Genomic DNA, 21,868 nt, shown 5'->3' on the forward strand with positions numbered 1-21,868 from the left:
GAGAGATGCTATTGCTTTTATTTTGTAGCTGAAGACACATGGCTTAGTGAGATTACTCAACTTGGCTACATTCATAGAGCTAATGATAGAGCTGGAATTCAAACCAGGTTGGATGACTCAAAAGCTCATTCTCTATTCACTTGGTCATGATACCTCTACTCACATTTCTAGGCAATTTTTAGAACTTAAACTTGTTTCTGGATCTTTCTGACAAAGCATTTGACCTCTGCCCAAGGGTATCACACTACCTCACTGCAAAAAATTTGATGAATTTTTCTAATGCTGAACCATTTATGAAGGCTTTTACTAATCAAAATGTAATATGGCGTATTCTAAATCTGTAAAATACGTATATTGTCACAATATACTCATTAAGAGAAAATGGTGACAAAACATTTAAGAAGCTTACTTTCTAATAGGAAAGGTAAGAGATAGACCTGAAAATATTTAATATATTTGTTGGTATAATGAGATTATAGAAAACAAAAGGGACATCTAATAATTCACTACTGTGATAATTATTTTCATTACTGTACTATTTAAGAAGTAATGCTGGAGAAATAAGAATCTATAAATAAGCCACAAAGATGAAAGGCACAGTTAATTTTTGTTATGTGAGCCAAGAGGGAAACATGAAAATACCAGTAAAAGCCTTAATAGCAAAAAGAAAATTCTCCACTGTAGGAAATAAATTATTTTTTAAAATTATGACATATTTGCCTTTCTGACTCATATTTCATCTATATTTATACTTTAAGAGAAGTATAAATTGAGAGATTACAGATCTAATAGGAATTACCAACTGAGTATTAATTTTTTTAAAAAGATTTATTTATTTGTTTGTTTGTTTGTTTGTTTATTTGAGAGAGAGAGAAAGAGACCACGAGCAGGGGAGGAGCAGAGGGAGAGGAAGAGAAGCAGATTCCTGAGTATGGAGCTCGACATGAGGCTCAACACAGGGCTCCACGCAGAACTCAGTCTCAGGATCATGACCTGAGCTGAAATCAAGAGCTGGACCCTTAACTGGCTGACCCACCCAGATGCCCTGGGTCTTCAGTCTTTAAATTTAACACAGAAGTTAGTAAAATTATTATGTTCTTAACATCTAAAGAACCAATGCTTTAATTATTTTTTAACTTTTAGAAGTCACACTGTATAGTGGAAAGAACCTAGGTTTTGGGGATGTACAATCTGGCATTTGTATTTCTGTTCATGACTTTCGGCTGTGTGACAATGTCCAAGTCCCTGTTGTGTCTGAACTTCCATTTAAAACTAAGAAGTCCGTCCACAAGGAGGAGACGCAGTATCCCTTCCTGAGTGTGAAGCTGACTCTGGGTGTTGGTTTTGCGGCTGCCCTTTGTCCTTGATGATCGTTCTTCTCCTCCTCAGGGGGAGTTAGAGGGAAGGGATAGCATCTGAGTGGTTTCTCTAATAATTTAAAAAAATAAAAATAAAATAAAACTAAGAAACCCTGAATAATGTGTATCTTAGAGGACAAGTAAAAGGACAAAGACCATTCTGTATATATTGGTTGTACTTAGAGTATGCTCAATAAATGCTATCTATAATTACTTGATACCCTTTATAACCAATGGGGGAAAAAATAACTTACTGCTTTCAAAAAGCTTAATTTTTACAGAACCATGGAAATCATGCATTTTGTGAACATCTGTTAATTGAAAACCTACCATATCATTTATTAGTCCCATGTTCTTGTCCATCCTTTCATCTTTTCGTTCTAAATAAATTACACATTTTTGGCTCAATTATTTTGTACATTTCTTACTACTGCAGCCAAAGCAAACAAAATATCTACAGTTAAAAAGCTACAGATTTTAAGTTCATTAAAGTTGGGAATAATCTCTTAGGATAATCCTACATCCACTACAATATGTAATGCTTTGTTATATTCATGGTAGATGGAGATGAATTCATTCATAGACCTTATTATCATACACTAAATTCAGGGTGAGTAGATTTTACCTCGATGTTAGAAGATTTTAGAAAAGCATTTCATGCCAAGGCATATTTCTTATCCTATAATCATTCCGTTACTTATTTTATAAATGTGGATCATAATGACATTTATAACATCACCTATTTTCCACACTACAAATAAACTATTTGTACTTAAGTATTAGTTTCTCAATTCTCATGTTCCCGCAACACTCTTTTAAAAATGTAATTGCAAGCAATTTATCTGTTGGATTTATTCATGTTGGAATTTTTTAAACATGTATAATAAGATACCCACCCTCTCCTTCTTTCTTTTACCTAAAGAGGGGAGGGGAGTACCCTGAGCAAAGATTATAAATCTAAAGCAAATTGCCAAAGCAATTATAGTCTTTCCATTGAAGTTTTTTTCCCCCTTTCACATAAGAAAGAATAAAACATTTATAACAAAACTGTTCTATGGCCTAGGTGGTAGAAAAATTTGCTTGCCAATGGTAACTCCCACATTAAAGCAACAACAGACATAAATATTGTAAGTGACTTAGCACATTGCTTTGACTTGGTACATAATAAACCAGTTTTTTCCAGGAATTATTAATTAGTATATATCTTTCCAAGCACTATATTTGACACCTGTACACCTGTATAACTATCTCTTGCATATATACACTGTATATAATGGTTGATAATGATATATGATTATGAATGTATATGAATATGAATGTAAATTATAGCATCTATAGAACACCAGGAAGCAGTCACTAATAACTTTTCTTTCACATAAAACACAATAATGGTTGTACTAATAGCAAAGAAAAAAAAAATGACTGACTAGTAACAAATTGATCTATGCACTTGCATGTTCCTCAGTGCCTCAAAATCAATATTGCTCTTTAGCTTTGCCAAATGAACTGTGTGCTATTTCTAGTGCAGACTCTAGGGGTAAACAGTTTCCTCACTTCCTTATAAAAGAGATCCAAATGGCTCTAATTAGAATAGAGTTTATTGACACTCCATGAATTCCTTCCACTGAGACTGTTCAACACTTAATCTAAAGAATGTGGGCACACACATAGTGGCATAAAAAGACAAGCTTCCCATCCTGCAGCAGAGAGCGAGAGGTGGTGTCTATGAAAGATAGTGAAAAATTAGCATAGTCCTAAACTCCGCTATTGAAAGCAAGGACAATGCAACTAATCAGGAGAGACAAGTACAAAGGGCTAAAAGTAGGGCACCTGCAAACAACATGATATTCTCAAGGCAACAGGAATTGTAAGTTTTGCTGTAACATTAGCTACAATTAGCATCCAAATGTGAGGCAATGTGTGCCAGTTAAGGATTTTAACTGCTTCCCAGCTCCAAATGCACCCTTCAATAAATACATGCTTTGTGATCATAGATGGGTTTCCTTTAAGCATTTCTCCTTTACAATGAGCCGGATGTTGCACTCCCCCAATAGAGAACGCTGGAGGGATACTGAACAAAGGGTCTGTCCCATGATTTCTATCTCCAGGCAGATCAGCAGTTTGGGAGCAGTTGTGAAGATATTCAGTGGGGCTCTGCTCCAGCCACGTGTGGAGGCCAGATCATGTAGTTCCTCACCAATCTTGCAGCCTCAGCCTGGAATAATCTTTCTGAGGCCCATTCCAAGGGAAACTCCCAATAGCGCTGAAAAGGAAAGGAATTGTCTCTGTATGCCTGGGTTTCTCCTCCCTGAACCTCCTCCAGTCCCACCACAGGCTTGGGAGTGGGGGGCTCAAGCCCTCTGACATTCAACTACAGCTTTAATTGCTGGTGTTCCACCTGCTCTCCCTGCCACCAGGTTATCCAGAGACAATGGACCACCTCTGGAAGCATAGCCAAACCCATAAACTTCTCTGGTATCCAATGAGATGAATCACACCTTTTCTCAAAGGATCTTAACCCCTTCCAAGTTTGTCCTTCCCTGGTATACTCCCTCAGCTGTAGGGTATCTCATAGGTTTCCCTAGCTATCATAGTTCTTCTGTTGTCACAGTTTAAGAAATTTTTATATTAAACTTGTTTGACCTACTATGGTGTCCACCTCCTGACCAGACTGATTGATACACAATTCCACCAAAACCTAGTATCAAATCAATCTGATTGTGATTTGCATTTTGAAACAATTATAAGCTACATCTAAGCATAAATAAAAATATAAAATTGATCAATTTGTTGAAAAGGTAATGTTAGAAATTGACTACACAAAATACCAAGTAAATGAGTGATTTTGAATATGAGTGAATAGTATGGCTTAAGTTTCAAATATGTAACAGCAATCAGTTTTTTACATTGATGTACCCATCTTTCTATGTCAAAGATCAATGCATAAAGTGCAGTACATGTTCCAGTACCACGGAAGTGATCAATATCCCTGGCCGTAGCCTTCAAAATGATTACTTAGGAAGATTAACCCCTATGGGATGTAGGTGCATTGTTTCCTAATTAATGTTCAAAGTGTGTTTTATTATGTGAAACAATTCCTAAAAATATGTTTTTAGGAATCTCCTGATTCTAGAGGAAATCCACCAACATCATAGCTAAAATGAACTCTTTACAGAAGACTTCATTCCTCCAAAGCACCATTAGAGACAAAAAAAGTAAAATACAAAAATATTCTTAATATTATAGGGACCACATTTTTCAAAGCATGTATCCTTGTCTAATTCTTAGAGATTGAGAGAGAGAGAGAGAGAGAGAATGTGTATGTGTGTGTGAAAGTGGTAGGGAATACCCTTGGCAAAAAAAAGTCATATCCAACAATATAGCTCTGTTTCCAGGGCAGTATCAGCCCAGCAACAGAAACTAATTTGAAGTTAAAAACAAAGCAATAACAAATCCTCCATCTTAGGCACAGTATTTCATGGAAAATGTTCACTGTGCATTAGTTTTCTTTTGGCAAAGCTTGTTTTCCCCACATGACCTTTCAATACCATTTGTAGAACGCCAGACTGAGCTCTCTAATGCCCCTCAAGCTTTACTTCATTAAGAACTTTCTGTAATCTAAAGGAAACATGTTGTGAAGAACCTTAATCAGCCCTCCAACAGAAGAAATGATTAATAAACCCCTAGACTATTTGATCAGTGGCGTGCCATTCCTGGAGTTTATAGTAGGATATCACCATACTCCTGCCACCCATTATCCTAGATAAACAATTGAAGTTATTTAAAGTACAAGGGCTTCAAAGAAAGGTTTGACTTTTTGAGCTATAATAATTATTTTTTTTACGAACAATGTATTTTGACAGCATTTTACGTTTCTTATCAGCACCCTGGGATAATATAGGTTCTCATTACCAGCACCTCGTCCAGGAATATTCTGTTTCTGCTGTTGAAGGCTCTGATAAACATACAATCACTTTAACAAACACTCTAGGGAGCAGGACACACGATTTTGATTAAGAAAACTGTTGAATATTAACTAGCGGTGCTCACTGAGACAATAGCTGATCAACTTGTCCTTGAAAAACACTACACTAAACCTATTTTCAGGGAAAAATGTTAGTGTTTGACAGCTGCCTCAGCTCTGGGAACCTGGAATGCATCTTATTATTGCAGTAGTAGGCTTTCAATAAAATCACCACAATTAAGGTGCTGTCATTATTTTCAATTTAAAAGTTCTCCTTTCACAGGTTAATAAATTCAGACAAAAAAATCGGCTCTGTAGTAGCATTCTGTAGCATTTTCATTTTTGAAGGCTCCCTAAATAGCTTATGGTTTTCACTGATTATTTTCTAAATCATTGTTTTGCTTTGTTTTAATTTTCTAAGGACTTATGAACTAAAGTTTTCTATGGCTGTGTAAAGATAAAAAATGATTTAACCTATTTAATAAAGTACTTAATGAAATACTTGAAAAAGCTATTGAGAAATATTCCCATTAGTCTGCTCAAACATGAACTCTGAATTCAACTACTTTCAAACATCATCTGCCTAAACAGATCTGCAGCAAAAGAAAAAGATATAAAAACAACACAACGACAACAACAAATTACCTAGGAAATTATCCCTAAACTTTGCACAAACATTTCTTACACATCCTGTTAAAATGAAATTAAAACATTAAGTCAAGATGGGGGCACCTGGGTGGCGCATTCGTTAAGCCTCTGCCTTCGGCTCAGGGCGTGATCCCAGCGTTCTGGGATCAAGCCCCACATCAGGCTCCTCCACTAGGAGCCTGCTTCTTCCTCTCCCATTCCCCCTGCTTGTATTCCCTCTCTCGCTGGCTGTCTCTATCTCTGTCAAATAGATAAATAAAATCTTAAAAAAAAAAAAAACCATTAAGTGAAGATGACAATCAAATACTCATAAACACTAATATTTAAAAATGCCATTTGTCATCCCTACAAACTTTTGAAAGCTCTTCCTCTACAATTTTTACTACACTAGGAGAGCATTAGCATCTCCATGTAAGAGGTATGAACTCCCACTACAAACTAAAAAATGAAGATCAGAAATGTAAAGCAACTATATTTTATTTCTCTCTGCACTGTTCTGTGATCGTTATACAATCCATAGATAAAGTGCTTTACAATATACTCTGGCATGTAGCTCAGAAAATAACAAAATACAGATCTATGTATGATGTTTAAACACAGTAACTTTATCAGGCTGTTCTTTATGCATCATATACTAACATATTTTGCTTTCACTACAACTTTAAAATTAAGGAAAAAAAATTTAAAAGAAACATTAACCACATACCTACAAAACAGCATCCTAACATGCATGCATATGTCAGAATATTAAAAATATAAATACAGCCCAAATTCACATATTTATGTTTGTTAAATAAAATTATATTCCTCATGCAATTTATTGGAGAAAAAAATGAGTCCTGGAGGCAAATTCATTCTATAAATCTATGTATTTGACACACCAAGAAGCTCACCCTGTCTGAAAAGCAAGTCTTTAAGTATTATTTACCAATCTTCATTTTCTTAATTAGAAATAAAACACAAAACAAAACTCACAATTACTATTGTAGGCGAGATGGAAATATAAACTTGCCTTGTACTCAAACAAGAAAACTGACTGCTTTATCCTTAAAGGAAAAAAAAAGTAATCCCTGACAAAGAAGATCTTGATCATGATCTTAATACAACTTTTTTTTTTTTGCTAGACTACCTGTAAACAATAAAAGAACAAAAAGTACAGAGAAAAGAAAGAAAGAAAGAAAGAAAGAAAGAAAGAAAGAAAGAAAGAAAGAAAGAAAGAAAGAAAGAAGGGAGGGAGAGGGGAGCAAAGCCAAGCTAAGCTAAGCTAAGCTTCTGGCTTATTAGAACTAAGAGCTCTTTTCCCCCCATATGCTTTTCTCAATTAAAAAAAATCAAGCAGGCTTTTGTTTTCAGTTAAGACAATAAAGAATTCAGCAATGTGCCATTCTTTTCCTCCAGTTAAACTTTTTGTTTTGCCTGTCCTTAATGAGTAGAGGTTTGTAAATTTTCATGCTATTTCCTTATTTTCCAGTTTGAGACAACATTGCCTCCTTGTTAGTGTTGGAAGCAAAAGTAAGAAGAAGGAGGAAAAGAAGAGGAAGGAGGGAGGGAGGGAGGGAGGGAGGGATCACTCCCAGGAACAAAATCACCTTGCCCCTGTAAGCATTTTGACATGAATTGTATGAATTACTGATAGGGCTTCAAAGTAAAATTTGGCTTTTTGACCTCTAGTAAATCACACTGAAACCACCCACACTAAATAGCAAAGTTGTTTATTAAGTAATTCTTTAAAAATTAGCATGATTCAATTCTTGCACAGATAAGTGTGTATTCATGATTATAAAATTTAAGTGCTTTTTATTATTTTTTCAAACTAAAATATCTCATGTAATGAGGCTTTCATATTAAGACTAAATTATGTTCATTCTAGGATTCAAGTGTTTACAACTTATGTTTCCAGGGCTAGTGGGGCATTGCAAGAAGGAAGAAAGAGCCTCTGAGGGAAAGAAATCCCTAGGAAAGAAGAAAAATGAGAATTGAGGTGCACATGTTTGGTTCAAGGACAGTTGTCCCAGATGCTAGGGAAGATAAAACATACCTCCAACCATCATCTCTCCCAGGCTCCATGGCCTGAAGCCTGAGTCCTAAGGCAAAGGATCTACAGGTAATAAGCAAGTGAAATCTAAAAAGCAGCTGCTTGTCTACAGAATCACCCTGGGACACTGAGAGCCCAAGGCATCCGCACACTGGCACTGGCAAGAGCAGAGCTGGCAGTGTTGGCAGCAGCACTAATGACAGCAGCAGTGTGGTTAGTGATAACAGCACGTTTGGCAGCAGCAAGAGTTCCTTTAGCCCCCTGCACATCCGCTCCCTGCTCCTTGAGCATCCACAGCCAGATCTAGATGGCAGCAGAAGTGGCCAACAATAGCAGCAGCAGCAGCGCCTCCCCATGCTGACCAGTGACACTTCTGGCTCTCAGTGCCTGATAGCAAGCAAAGCCAGAACAGCAGTCTACCTAACATAGAGCTCATGACAGCACAGACCTTAAAGTCAGCCATAGCTGGACTAAAACCCAAGCACTACCATTTATGAGCTACAGTGACATTGCTCAAATTAATTAACCTTTATAAATCTAAGATTTCTTATGTGTAAAATGGAAACAATAATACTCCCAGCTAAAATGAGCACTGTGATAATTACTGAGATAATTTACATAGAGAGCATAGTATTTGGCAGATGACTGAAGCTCAATAAAGGTGGTTTTAAAAATAAAAGACAGGGTCACCTGGGTAGCTCAGTTGGTTAAGCATCTGCCTTCGGCTCAGGTCATGATCCCGGGGTCTTGGGATCAAGCCTTGTGTCAGGCTCCTTGCTCAATGGGGAGACTGCTTCTCCCTCTGCCTGTTGTTTCCCCTGCTTGTACGTGTCCTCTCTCTCTCCCCCTCTCAAATAAATAAATAAATCTAAAAAATAAATAAATAAATAAATAAATAAATGACAAGAGGGCACCTGTCTGGCTCAGCTGGAATAGCATGCAACTCTTGATCTTGGGGTTCTGAGTTCAAGCCCCATGTTGGGTGCAGAATTACTTAAATAAATAAAAAAATAAAATAGAAAATAAAAATAAAAGACAAATCAAAACCTCCATGTGCCATGAGGGCTATGTCTTATCGCCAGGTTTCATGCAAAAATATACCCAGGAATTCCAAAAGTTATCTCAAAAGAACGTGAGAGAGTTCATTTGGAATATGCATGGCCCCAGAGAGATGTTATATTTTGGTTGTTATTTTTGCCCCAGTTTTGGAGTATTTTTGTTTTGCTTTGTTTTTTGGTTTTTTGTTTGTTTATTTTTATCATTTTTATTTGTGTTATTCCAGGTCCAGAATCACAGGCTGGCCTAATAACCATATTTTCTGACTTTTATAACTCCAAACTGTCAGTCATCATTCGTTTTCCACTCACATGACATTAGCACCACATTAAAAACAAAACAAAACAAAACCAAAAACAAAAACAAACTTTATGGGGAGCCTGGGTGCCTCATTTGCTTAAGCATCTTCCTTCCACTCAGGGTCCTGCCTGGCGGGGAGCCTGCTTCTCCCTCTCCCTCTGCCTGCAGCTCCCCCTACTTGTGCTCTCTCTCTCTCTCCCTGTGTCAAATAAATAAATAAAATCTTAAAAAAAAAAAAACTTTAAAGAACTTTATTCCAACTCAAAATTAATAAATTAATTTGTTATTGAAGAAATTTTGAAGAAATTTAAAGAAATTTTTATTTCTTGTAGAATTCTTAGAATTCCATATATATCTTCAGAGATGCATAATTTAAGTGTCCATATTTCAAAACTGATTATTTGTTATTTGTTATGTGATAATTATGCAAAATATGGGTGCACTGTTCATATTAATAAGAGACATATCGAGAAGAGCAAAATAGAAGATTACTTTCCAAATTATAACAAAGAGCACCAGGACTGGAAATTTTTCTACTCCTCCTTCTTTAATCATCTTCAACGTTAGTGTTATCCGCCCAGAAAACATGTGTGTTGAAAAAAGCTTAATTTAAATAGATATATTTTACTAGACACTGATATATTTCCATCTTTTTGTGGTTATTTCAGCAGATTCAAATGACTTCAGATAGTTACAAATATTAGTAAATGAATTAAATTTTAAGGAAAATATAAATAAATGCACCTTTGCAATTTTGAAGAAAATACAGATTTTCCAAAATATAATATTTGTAATTTAGACAGGTGCCTCCTTTACCCCCAAAGGTATCTCATGTCTTAGTTCTTAGAATTGTAAAATAATTATCCAACTCTTCCTAGGAGCAATTAGACCACAGAGCATAACATTATAGAATTGCAGAATTAGAAGACAGCTTAAAATCCTTCTAAATTGACCAATCTGTCAGTTTAGTTCTGCCAGCTGCATCCTGCTCAGGTCCTAACAGAAGCAGATGGTGAACCAGAATTAGGAGTACAATGTTCACTGAGGAGTATCACGCATGAAAGGCAAAAAGGAAGAAACAGGATTATGCAGGTGAAACCTTCAGACCACAAAGGGATCCTCTACTTGTGAAAGAGGGTAGGAAGAAGAAAAATATAGGGAATGCAATGTAGATCTCATGACGTCTTAACCAATCTAACAGGAAGCTCCAGAGCAGACGGCCTGTCAGAAGAGTCCTGCACTGACAGAAATGCCCAGGCTGCTACTACCCCATCACGCTCAGCCATTGGCTGGGAGATGACCTACCAGAGCAGGGCCTTCACTTGAATGCTGCAGAGTATATCCTAAAGGTTATGCAGCTAAACCTGCTGGCTAACAATACTTCTCACAGCTGAAGAACAAGTAGCACTTTCTTGAAGGGAGGCCAACCAGCTTGACTCCAGGACCGCCACACATCTCAACAACATGGAAGCCAAAGCACCCTGACTATCCAGCAATGCAGTGTACTACCTTCATTGGTGCCTATGCCATTTTTGACAGGCCATTGCATATGGAAATTTCCATGTTTAATTTCAATGTGAGGAAAGCTTCATCGTTTTGAAGTTAAATGTATTCATTCATATGTGGCTTTCCAATCATGTTTTCTTTCTAGTCCTTGAATTTTCAAAACCAGTTGTATTCCTTTTAGCAAAGCAGTCTTCAGATAGCTAAAAATCATTTTCTTATTCTGCTTGAATTTTCATTTGTCCAGTTTTAACACTCCAAATTCCTTTAACTTCTCCAGACTGCCTTTCCTGGAGGAATTACAACCTTACCCTGGTGAGGTCTCAGTATCTTGGGATTAGCATAAAGATGATAGAAAATAATACTCAGTCTTCAGTATATGGAGACAAATTTGGAAGTCAGTAAATATTGCATGTATCTATTTTGACTTAACAAAACACCCCAAAACTTAATGACTTAAAACAACAAGCATTTATTTGCTTATGATTCTACAATCTGAGATAAATCCAAGTAACTGTTTTGTTTGTTTGTTTGTTTGTTTGTTTGGCTGGTCTCACTTAGGTCACTTATGAAGGAGCAGTCCCTCTGGAGGCTCATCTGGGGATAAAGTCTAAACTGGCTTCCCTGCCATACCCAGTGCTTCAGCTGGGACGGTCAAAACAACTGCTGGTTAACCATGTACCTCTCCGGGAGCCTGAGTGGCTCAGTTGCTGAAGCATCTGCCTTCAGCTCAGGTCATGATCCCAGAGTCCTGGGATGGAGCCCCGACACAGGGTCCCTGCTCTAGTGGGGAGGCTGCATCTCCCTCTGTCCCCAGCTCGTGCTCGCTCGCTCTCTCTCTCGCTATCTCTCTCAAATAAATAAATAAAATCTTGAAAAAAAATGTATCTTTCTCTCTCTCTCCTTCCTCACAGGCTTTCTGGTAGGGTAGTCAACCACATTACAACGGTGCTATAGGAGTCCAAGAAAGGAAAAGTGGTAACTGCCAGACTAAAAGTTCAAGCCATTAGTTGGCATAGCATTTTTATTTATTTTATTTTTTTTTTAAGATTTTATTTATTTATTTGACAGAGATAGAAACAGCCAGCGAGAAAGGGAACACAAGCAGAGGGAGTGGGAGAAGAAGAAGCAGGCTCATAGTGGAGGAGCCTAATGTGGGACTCGATCCCATAATGCCGGGATCACGCCCTGAGCCGAAGGCAGACGCTTAACCGCTGTGCCACCCAGGTGCCCCTGACATAGCATTTTTAAACCATGCAAGTCCACAGCTGTCTCCTGGATTCAAGAGGAGGAGGCATAGCTTCCATCCCTTGATGAGAGGAGCAGCAAAGTATTTGTGGCCAAGTTTAATCCACCACTGGGGCAACGCTGTTAGTAAGCCAGTAGTACACTTGAAGCATCAATCTTCAGCGACAGAGATGACACAGACATGAGGGGGGAAAAACAGGAAAAGAAAGTGGGCGGTGGCCCTGACAGAGCAAGTAGGTTCTATATCAAAGATAGGAGCAAAGGAAAAAACTGAGTGTTGCAACCAAATCCAGCAATAACCTACAAGTACAGCTTTAGAGTTTTACTGAAATAAAACCAAAGACCAGTTGCAGCATTACTAGATGCATGACACTGGCCTCGTTTCATAGCCTTTATGAGCCTCATTTTCTTCAACTGTCAAGTAGAGAATACAGTATCTACCTCCTCAGGTTTATATGAGTATCAAATAAGGTAATGGAGCTATAGAAATCTGCCTTTCTCCTGACTGGGGCTTCTAGTTGGGGTTTTCTTTTCCTTTTTATTTGTCTTTGAAGGCCACTTTGGACTCATGAAAGGTTGGTTATTCAAAGGGTAGAAGCAGGGGAAGCTGAACTAAATTTGGCAGAGGCCACGGGCTTGTCTTATGACCGGAAAGTTATGTGCATGTGGGAGTTTTGAGGGCCTGTATATTGAACCATTAAGGGCTTCCTAAATATACAAGTCAGAGACGAGAAGCCCCTGGAAAATTCAGTCATCTGCAAGTATACTAATAAGGGCTGGCCTAATTAAGATCTCATTACCTGCTTTTGTACCTCTGAGCCTCTTGACTACTAAAACTGGCAACAGCCCTCTGTAACATTTTTAAACATACAAATTACAAATACTATCACTTGTCTATTTAAAAAATTCTGTGTTGAGGGGCTATTACTTGCCAAGCATTACACACAGCTGTGAAAAAGACAAAAAGCCCCTCCTCGTGAATATATAAACACATTAGGCATTTTATTCAATAATCATTGTACGTGCTGTACATTGTAATCATCTTTTCACAAATAAAATTTTTAGGAAACTAAAAAAAACATGTTATAGTAGACTAGAATAGCAAATGATAAGACACAGACGATAAAACTTCCTCCCACAAAAATCACTTTCATTGGAGTGAGAGATTTTTAACTTAAACCTATTTTCATTGAACAATGCAGCATCCTGAACAATGTCTTTAAAATCACTTCAGATTTTTGTTAGGTGATGCTGATATCCCACAAAGCAAAGTAACTGAAAAGAAACGATTAAAAAAAAATTAACAAAAATGCAAATCCTGATAATCCGTTGTAATGTATTGACCTCAAGAGTCAGCCTTTTTTCTCTATCTTCTGGTGAATGCTGGAGCGCTAACTAGGAACTCAATCGGATTAGCTGGGTTGGGTACACAGCTGAATACAGTATCCCTTATCAATAAGACTTTAATGATGCTGCTACCCAGAAACTCCAACCTATCTCAAATAAATAAATAAATAATGATTTTTAAAAGTGCTAGGATAATATCACAAAGGGCAACTTTCCAATCTAATTATTCAACACGTATTTACTGAACACATTTTATCTCACTACGCACCGTGAATACAAAGATAAGCAAAACGTTATTTAACTTCATGAAGTCATCAAAATCTAATTGTCAAGAAAATCAATTTTGGATTATTTTTGGTTTTTTCCCTTTTTTCCAGCTTTTCTTATGATAAAATGGTCATCTACTGATAAGTTTAAAGTGTATTATGTGATGATTTGAGACACACATATATTGTAATGTGATTACCATAGTATGGTTAGGTAACACCTCCATCACCTCACAAAATTAACATTTGTTGTAAAACATTTAAGATTTACTCTCTTAGCAACTTTCAAGTATGTAATACCGTATCGTTAACTCTAATCACCATGCTATGCATTATATCCCCAGACTCTATTCACCTTACAAATGGAAGTTTGTACCCTTTGACCAATATCTCCATGTATTTCCCAACCCCCAGCCCTGGCTACCATCATTTTACTCTGTTTCTAGGAGTTCAGCCTTATTAGGTTTCACATGTAAGTGAGATCATATGGTATTTGTCTTTTTCTGACTTACTTCACTTGCCACAATGCCCTCAAGGTCCACCATGTTATCACAAATAGGATTTTCTTCTTTTTCATAGCCAAATAACACTCTGTTGTATATGTACATATACCACATCTTCTTCATCTAGGCATCTATCAATGGACACTTCATTTTTTTTCCCCTTATCTTGGCTGTTGTGAATAATGTTGCAATAAACAGGGATGCAGATACCACTTTGAGATAATGATTCCATTCCCTTCAGATACTCATTCAGAAGTGAGATCCCGTAATTCTATTTTTAATTTTTTTGAGGAACCTCTATACTGCTTTCTATAGTGGCTGTAACAATTCACATCCCCTCTAACAGTGCACAAGAGTTCCCTTTTCTCTACATTCTCACCGACATTTGTTATCTCTCATCTTTTTGATACTAGCCAAGAAATATTAATTGTGTTTATTTTGATTCTCATAAGACAAATAAGCTGAGAAACCATGTAAAAGACAGTCTATAATTTGGGGCCTACAACTGCACGAGCTTCTTCTACCTATGCCAAATTCAGTGTAATACAGAGATTTTTTAGTTATATGGTTTCTTCTAGATCCAAAATAATGTCACTAAAGTCACTGGATTAATTGTGTTCACATTTCACATACTCCCTGCAGTATGAGTCCTACAAGGTCATAAAACAAGTGTTCTGACACCAAACCCACCTTTTTCTCTCTACTTGTGACATCCCTGAGAATTTCTAGTCCATATTACACTCCAGTGATCAGTGTCCACATGAATCTCTCATGTTAAAATTCAATGCAATCCCACATTCACATATGTTGTGTTTGTAGTCTATAGTATTCTTAGCCACTTAATTGGCTCTTAGTTCCCTCCATTAACACAAATAATGAAGAGTTAGTTATTTCCACGAAAGCTAAAATATGGAGAAATACTACTTCATTCTGCATCTCTTATAAACACTTTGAAATAAACATGGTCTTTCACCACATTCTTAAAGTCTTATGACCAAAAGTACATAGTGAAAAAAATAAATATGAATTGTTTTAAACACAGAGAAAGTCAATCCAAAAAGGCTACATACTGTATTATTCCATTAATATAACATTTTTGAAATGACAAGAGTTTAAAAATGAATTATGTATTAGTGGTTTCCCCAGATTAAGGATGGGGTATGCGGACAGAAGGGAGGTAGATATGGATCTATAAGGGGAACTTATGTATCTTGTGGTGATAGAACTGTTTGGTATCTTGACCAACCTACACATATGAAAAAATATGTATAACTAAATACACACACACACACGCGCACACACACACACACACACACACACACAAATGAGTACAAAACTGGTGAAATCTGAATAAGATTGGTGGATTATATCGAAGAAAATGGCCTAGGTGCATTACTGAATAAAAATTTTGCAAGATATTAGCACCGGGGGGAGGGGGGGAGAACAGGGCAAAGGATTCACAGAATTTCTATATCAGCTGCATATAATCTACAATTAGCTCAATAAAAGCTTCAATAAAAAAAAACCACAGAAAGCATGTTTTCATAAGAGTACCAACATGAAATGACATAATATAAAAGTTATTCATATAAATATAAAATATATAAATATGAAACATATTTAAAAACATAAGGAAAAGCAAATTAAATATTTTTAAAATGTTGTAGTAACAAAAAGACAAAGAGCACTTTGAAAGTACATACCAATATAAATAGCATTTTTAAGCTGTATGATCTGTTTTCTTGTTCCAATACCCATATTTTCTTTTGGAAACAATATGCTAAGCCAAATTTTCAAAGCAACTCCTAAATCCAGCCAAGCCCAAACTTGCCTTTAAGAACAGAAGCAATGCTGTTAAAACAATTCATCCCCTGAACTATACACATAACTCCTACTACCAACAATGAGGAATGTTTAAATGTGGTCGCATGAATTATGAGGTGAGAGAGAAGTAAGGAAAATTAATTACAGGAGCACAAAAGATTGGAATGGATCCAAAGCATATTTTAAATTCCAAATCTTTTATGGAGGTCTCTCTTTTAATACGCTAATCAAGACAAGACAAAGAAGGTCCTAGGAAGATCCCACTTAAATATGTACCTGTCCAAATACAGGACACATCTGCCTAATTCTGCCTTTAAACCAGGGCTGCCTATTCATTCACCTGGCCATCAACTCTCCACAACGAGGCCTCAATCATCTAGCATTAGTCTCAATAATTACATTGATTCTATTATTAGGGTAACCATATGTCAAAGTTCACTTGAGACATTACTAGTTTATACATGTTGTTCCAGCACTATTACAAAAACAATGCCCCTTTTCACTTTCAAATGTTCCTGTTTGAACAATATTTTGTAAAGTTACCTTATTTATTATGGTGGCCCCGCTTTTTCAAGCTGACCTCTATTATCCAAGTTTGGCATTCACCTATTTGGTGGGAAAGTACTGAGTAAAAAGAAATCAGACTAGGGTGACAACATGGTAGACGAATTCATTTATTAAAATAAACTAAAATTATATTATTTTAAATAAACTTTTGTATACTTCTTGGCACTGGCATCTACCCCATTCCCAAGCCTACAGACCTAAAAAATTAAAGAAGGTGATGAATGTTCAAGCTTTCTTGGAGAACCTTTGGAGGGACTATTCAATAAACTAGGGAAGGAGGTTACTTTAACTTGATAGGAAAAGTCACGATTGAAATTTCATAGACAATACTTAGAATGTGCTTTGTAAATACTCTTTAAGAGGTGCCAAAAACCTAGTGAATACACACAATGTCCTTTTCAAGGTAGGTGAATCAGGTGTGTTACCTTTCCTTGGCCAAAAATAAAACCAGTTTCCAACCTGGCACAGAGAGATATAGCAGAAAATGTGAAAACACACAAAAATACTGGAAAGAATAAGACTTCTCTGATCTAGGGGTTTCACAAAGCCACTCACATCTTTCTCAGCTAACTCAGGATTATTTCTCATGAACATACCCAGCCCAGAAATCACTCCCATAGACTTATTTGCTTTACTACACTGGCCTGAGAAACCCACTCTTTGATCTTTTGATGTGTTTGCATTACTGTCGTAAAGAGTAAACATAGGAGTCATTCTTAGAATATTACACAGGAAAAAAAAAATAACTTAGGGTTTTTGATATGGATTTGATATAGCTATGTTTTATTCAATTAACCATAGTAAAAGCAGTCAGGACCAGTCCTACTTGATATGCAATGTATGGAAAACAAATAAATAACTCTTCATCATTTGGCTTTTATTTCTTGTCCTCTATTAGCTCAGTTCTAAAATCATTTCTACATCTTCTGTCAAAGTCTACTTACAGAAGAGATTATAATCATTCATACCACACCACAACATTTAAGAAGACTTAAGGAATAACTCATCCCAGGAATTTATTGTATATATTTTAATAGTGATAAAGTTTTGAGTTTCGCATGAGTAGAATTTCAAGGATCAATAAGTGACAAGAGAAGAAATTCGGTGGACATCAGATGCTTGTGTTTGTAATATGCTGTCTACTGCACTGTTTACATGTGAAATTGTCTGGTACAGGTCTTGGTATATGGCAAGTACTGTATAAATGTGCTAAATTTTTAAAATTCTATAAGATTATCCCATCATCATGGACAAGATATCTAGTTCATCTAAATACAAATTAGCTCTGGGGCACCTGGGTGGCACGGCGGTTAAGCGTCTGCCTCCGGCTCAGGGCGTGATCCCGGCGTTATGGGATTGAGCCCCACATCAGGCTCCTCCGCCATGAGCCTGCTTCTTCCTCTCCCACTCCCCCTGCTTGTGTTCCCTCTCTCGCTGGCTGTCTCTATCCTGTCGAATAAATAAATAAAATCTTTTAAAAAATAAATAAATAAATACAAATTAGCTCTGAATGCATTTCAAAAGTATACAACTTCCATACACACTAAGCATCAAGAAAACATCACTTATGCATCTTATAGGTAGTTAACTTCTCTCTCCACAGTGTTCCCAAGATTATCTTTTCTTATGTCATTATGGGGTATATCCTTACTAAAATTCTGCAATACTTTGAGAGCTCATGCATTCTATTTTCTGTTCCTCAACCTAAGGTCTAAACTATTTAAGTGAAAAATTGATACCATAACTTGCTATTGTCAAAATAATGATTTCTTTAAAGCATATAAAATGGCATAAAGATAATATTGTTTTCTAAAAATCAATTCCATATCATACAAATTTAATTTCAAAATTATCCTCAATACTTTAAAAAGCCAAATTATATCACAACTAATTTTACCAAATAACTAAGTTAGCATATATTTATATAAATAGGTATTGATTTTTTCCATTAAAAGAGAGGAAAAAATGGAAGAAAAATAAAAATCAAGGATACTAAAATAATGAATTTTTATATATTATGGTACAAGGATATATCTAATTGCTTCCGATCACTTCTATTTTTTTGAAACAGTACACATATCTATAATGATCAGGGCCAGCTCTAGCTGGTTCTTACAGATAGTCTCTGCAAACTGTCGGTTGCCTGGTAAATTAAAGTGATTCATCAATGTCATTGCTGCCGCAAATACACAAGATCAGCTAGTGGAGATGGATACGAAGTACAGAAAAGGTGCCAGCTGTGTTAGATGCTTGAATTTTTTTTTCCAGACAGGATATACACTTCATACATGCTGAAGTCTATCAAACCTGATTTCTGTTTTTTATGTTGTCAGAAATCCTTTTTATTAAAATCTTTCTAAGAACAATAGCTGAAGTCCCTGAAAAAGACACAGCACATTAAATATCCTTAATAGTTATATTTTCTTCCAAAGTCAAAAGTAAATCAATTAAAAATATAAACAGAGATTCATGTGCAGGAGGAAATGACAAGAGGTGATAAATTCAAAAAAGGGAAAAAGAGATCATGGGAGAAAAAGCATCAGGGAAGTTTAGTCTTACATTTCATTTTTTATACTTATAAGTGCTAAAGAGATGAAATCAAATGTTTTGAGCTATGTGGTCTTAGTTATCTCCAGACCAGGAAATAATAGCATCAAAGAAATATTTAATAACATTTGTCTTATTTATCCATCAGTATTATGCTGATATTCCATAGATCACTTTCTCATTCCTAATATATAGAAGCAATTTTCTAATGTTTAATTCAGGAAGTTTTGGAGCATAGGGCTTTTCTAAGGTGTTGTTTTAAATACAAAGTAACACTAAAACAGGTCCCATCATAATCCTGGCCCAAAAATAATTTTGTTTCTCAGTATCCAAAGTATTTGAATAGAATTTCACATGTCATATACAAGTAACAGGACCTGAAAAATCCCCACTTGTATTTCCAATGAATAGCAAGGCATAATTTTTATTGAAAATAATTTAAACTCACAAGTGTAATTGTGACTGGAGTTTGGATGATTGACCGAGACTAAGGATGTAGATTTGAAGGCATCTACATATTTATAATTAACTGGAATAATGAGAAAAATGATACAGAAAGTGTGATTATCTCAAGACAGTTAAATGTTTCAGGAATGAATACCTGTTTACTGGACATCTGCAATTGATGTTCAATCTAAAAAGTAACTTGAGGGGCACCTGGGTGGCTTAGTCGTTAAGCGTCCAACTCCTGATTTGGGCTCAGGTCATGATCTCAGGGTGGTGAGATCGAGCCTACATGGGGCTCCACACAGCAGAGTCTGCTTGTCTCCCTCTCCTTCTGCCCCTCCCTGCACACTGTCTCTCTCTCTGTCTCTCAAATAAAGAAATAAATCCTTAAAAATAACAAAATTTTTTTAAAAAATTTAAAAGTAATTTGATAAAAACAGAATCAATCAAGTTCTGCCAAACCTACCCCTCCTATATTTCCTGTTATGTTTTTAAGGCCCAAAACACAGGAATTAGCCACAACAACTTCTACTCTTTCCTTATATTATGTCTTAGCGAAGAGAAGAAGGAATATATAGGAAGACACCTAGCATCTACAGAAGTGCTTCTGAAATTTAACTGACAAACAAGTCACCTGGTAATGGAGAAAGATCTGCTAAAAAATCACATTCTGATTTAGTAAGTAGGTCAGGAATGGAGCCTGAGATTCTGCATTTCTAACAAGTTTCCAAGTGATGCAGCTGCTACGTATCCAGGTCCACCTCACATTGGAACAGCAAGAGTCTGTGTAGGGAAAAAGTATTTGTTTCTACCAACTTACTCATATCTCTTCAGGAAATAAAGGTAACAAATTTGATCCACCAGAATTTTGCACAAAGGGGTGGGTGTCATTCATGAAATATTATCCATACACATACAAAACGCACACCCACCCACGCACATTGCAAAGCCTCCGTCTTCTGAACCTTCAGCACCCCAATCTTTGGCAGGCTCCCATCTCTGCCCCTGTCCTCTCACCTCCTTCATTCCTATGTAGTAAAAGCACTGGGACAGTGCTCCCATAATAGGCGGATCTCAAAGATTAGATCTGGGGCAAGAGTTACAGACATTCACCTTCACCTCCATCCTTGTGAACTGCACAACTTGAGCCTGACTGTAGATCTTTTGGACTTGTTTCATTTAAAAAGGCATACTTTTTAAAAAGGCACGTTCTCCATTGCACTTCTGCCATAAAGTTTTCTATTTGGGAAATTAATCGGAAGGTGCCGGGCCTATTACTGAATAGATACTTTGATCCCCATTTGACCACCAGTATCTTGTGTCTATTTACCTCTGTCAAATAGAACACAGAAGAGTGAAGAGTTTAAGACCTCCCTAACTACCTATACTAATCTACATCATATGTTTACACTTAGTAGTTAGGGAAAACCTGATGTGTTCTACTCTATAAACATACTTTCAAAATGTGTGTTTGGCATCCAAGAGGCCAGAACATTGATTTTTAAAAGTGGGCATGAACAAGTATTACTGTATATTTTTCAACTGAGATCAACTGTTTATCCTGAACTTCAGGAAAGTCAGCTTATGTTGAAGTCTGTATAGTGATTGCTTACTCACGCATCATTAAACTTGCTACTATGCTAAAGGTGGAATGTAACTAGTAATACTTTGGATAAGTAAGCAGGCCAAGAGCATCCATTCCCCACTCAGTACGCTTAAGAAATATATTTACAATAAGAGAACTTCCATTCACTAAATGCTCACCCAAGTGAAAGACACTGAAAATGCTTTAAAAAGAAAACATTTTTTATAACTAGCTTTGTAAAGAAAGGCTACAATGTAATCTGGTATTGTTAATGATAATGCTTCACTAGCTGAGTATTACATTCAATCTATTTCTTGGGAACAATGCACCCCATTCGAAGAATTTTTATATAACTCCTATCTAATCATTTTTAAGTAACCTATTTCTTTTGATAGAACTCTATTCATCCAGAAGAAATAATGTAAAAAGAAAAATATAGCACTCAAAACATTAATTCATGACACATTTCTTTAAAATTAATGAGCTTTTTAAACTGGAATTCTTACTCATCTTTCTTCCCTTAATAATAAATCTGTCAAAAAGAATTTACATAACTGGGCAATCAAACACANATTGAAAAACCAAGCAGGAATGCCCTATTAGAAAGAGTAAAATTAGAATAAAATGTAACATTCCTGGACAGCATACCTACTACAATGTTCAAAATTCT

The 21,868-nt window shown here is 36.2% G+C and overlaps 1 protein-coding gene and 1 pseudogene across 2 annotated transcripts in view; one reads left to right on the top strand and one right to left on the bottom strand.

The window, feature by feature from the left end:
• Positions 1 to 21,868, bottom strand: part of CCSER1 (coiled-coil serine rich protein 1) — a 733,960-nt gene that overhangs the window by 640,216 nt on the left and 71,876 nt on the right. The window lies entirely within an intron of this gene.
• Positions 1,234 to 1,424, top strand: LOC121101588 (annotated as a pseudogene).

Source organism: Ursus maritimus, unplaced genomic scaffold (genome assembly GCF_017311325.1).
Source record: "Ursus maritimus isolate PB19 unplaced genomic scaffold, ASM1731132v1 scaffold_8, whole genome shotgun sequence".
NCBI classification, from domain to species: Eukaryota; Metazoa; Chordata; class Mammalia; order Carnivora; family Ursidae; genus Ursus; species Ursus maritimus.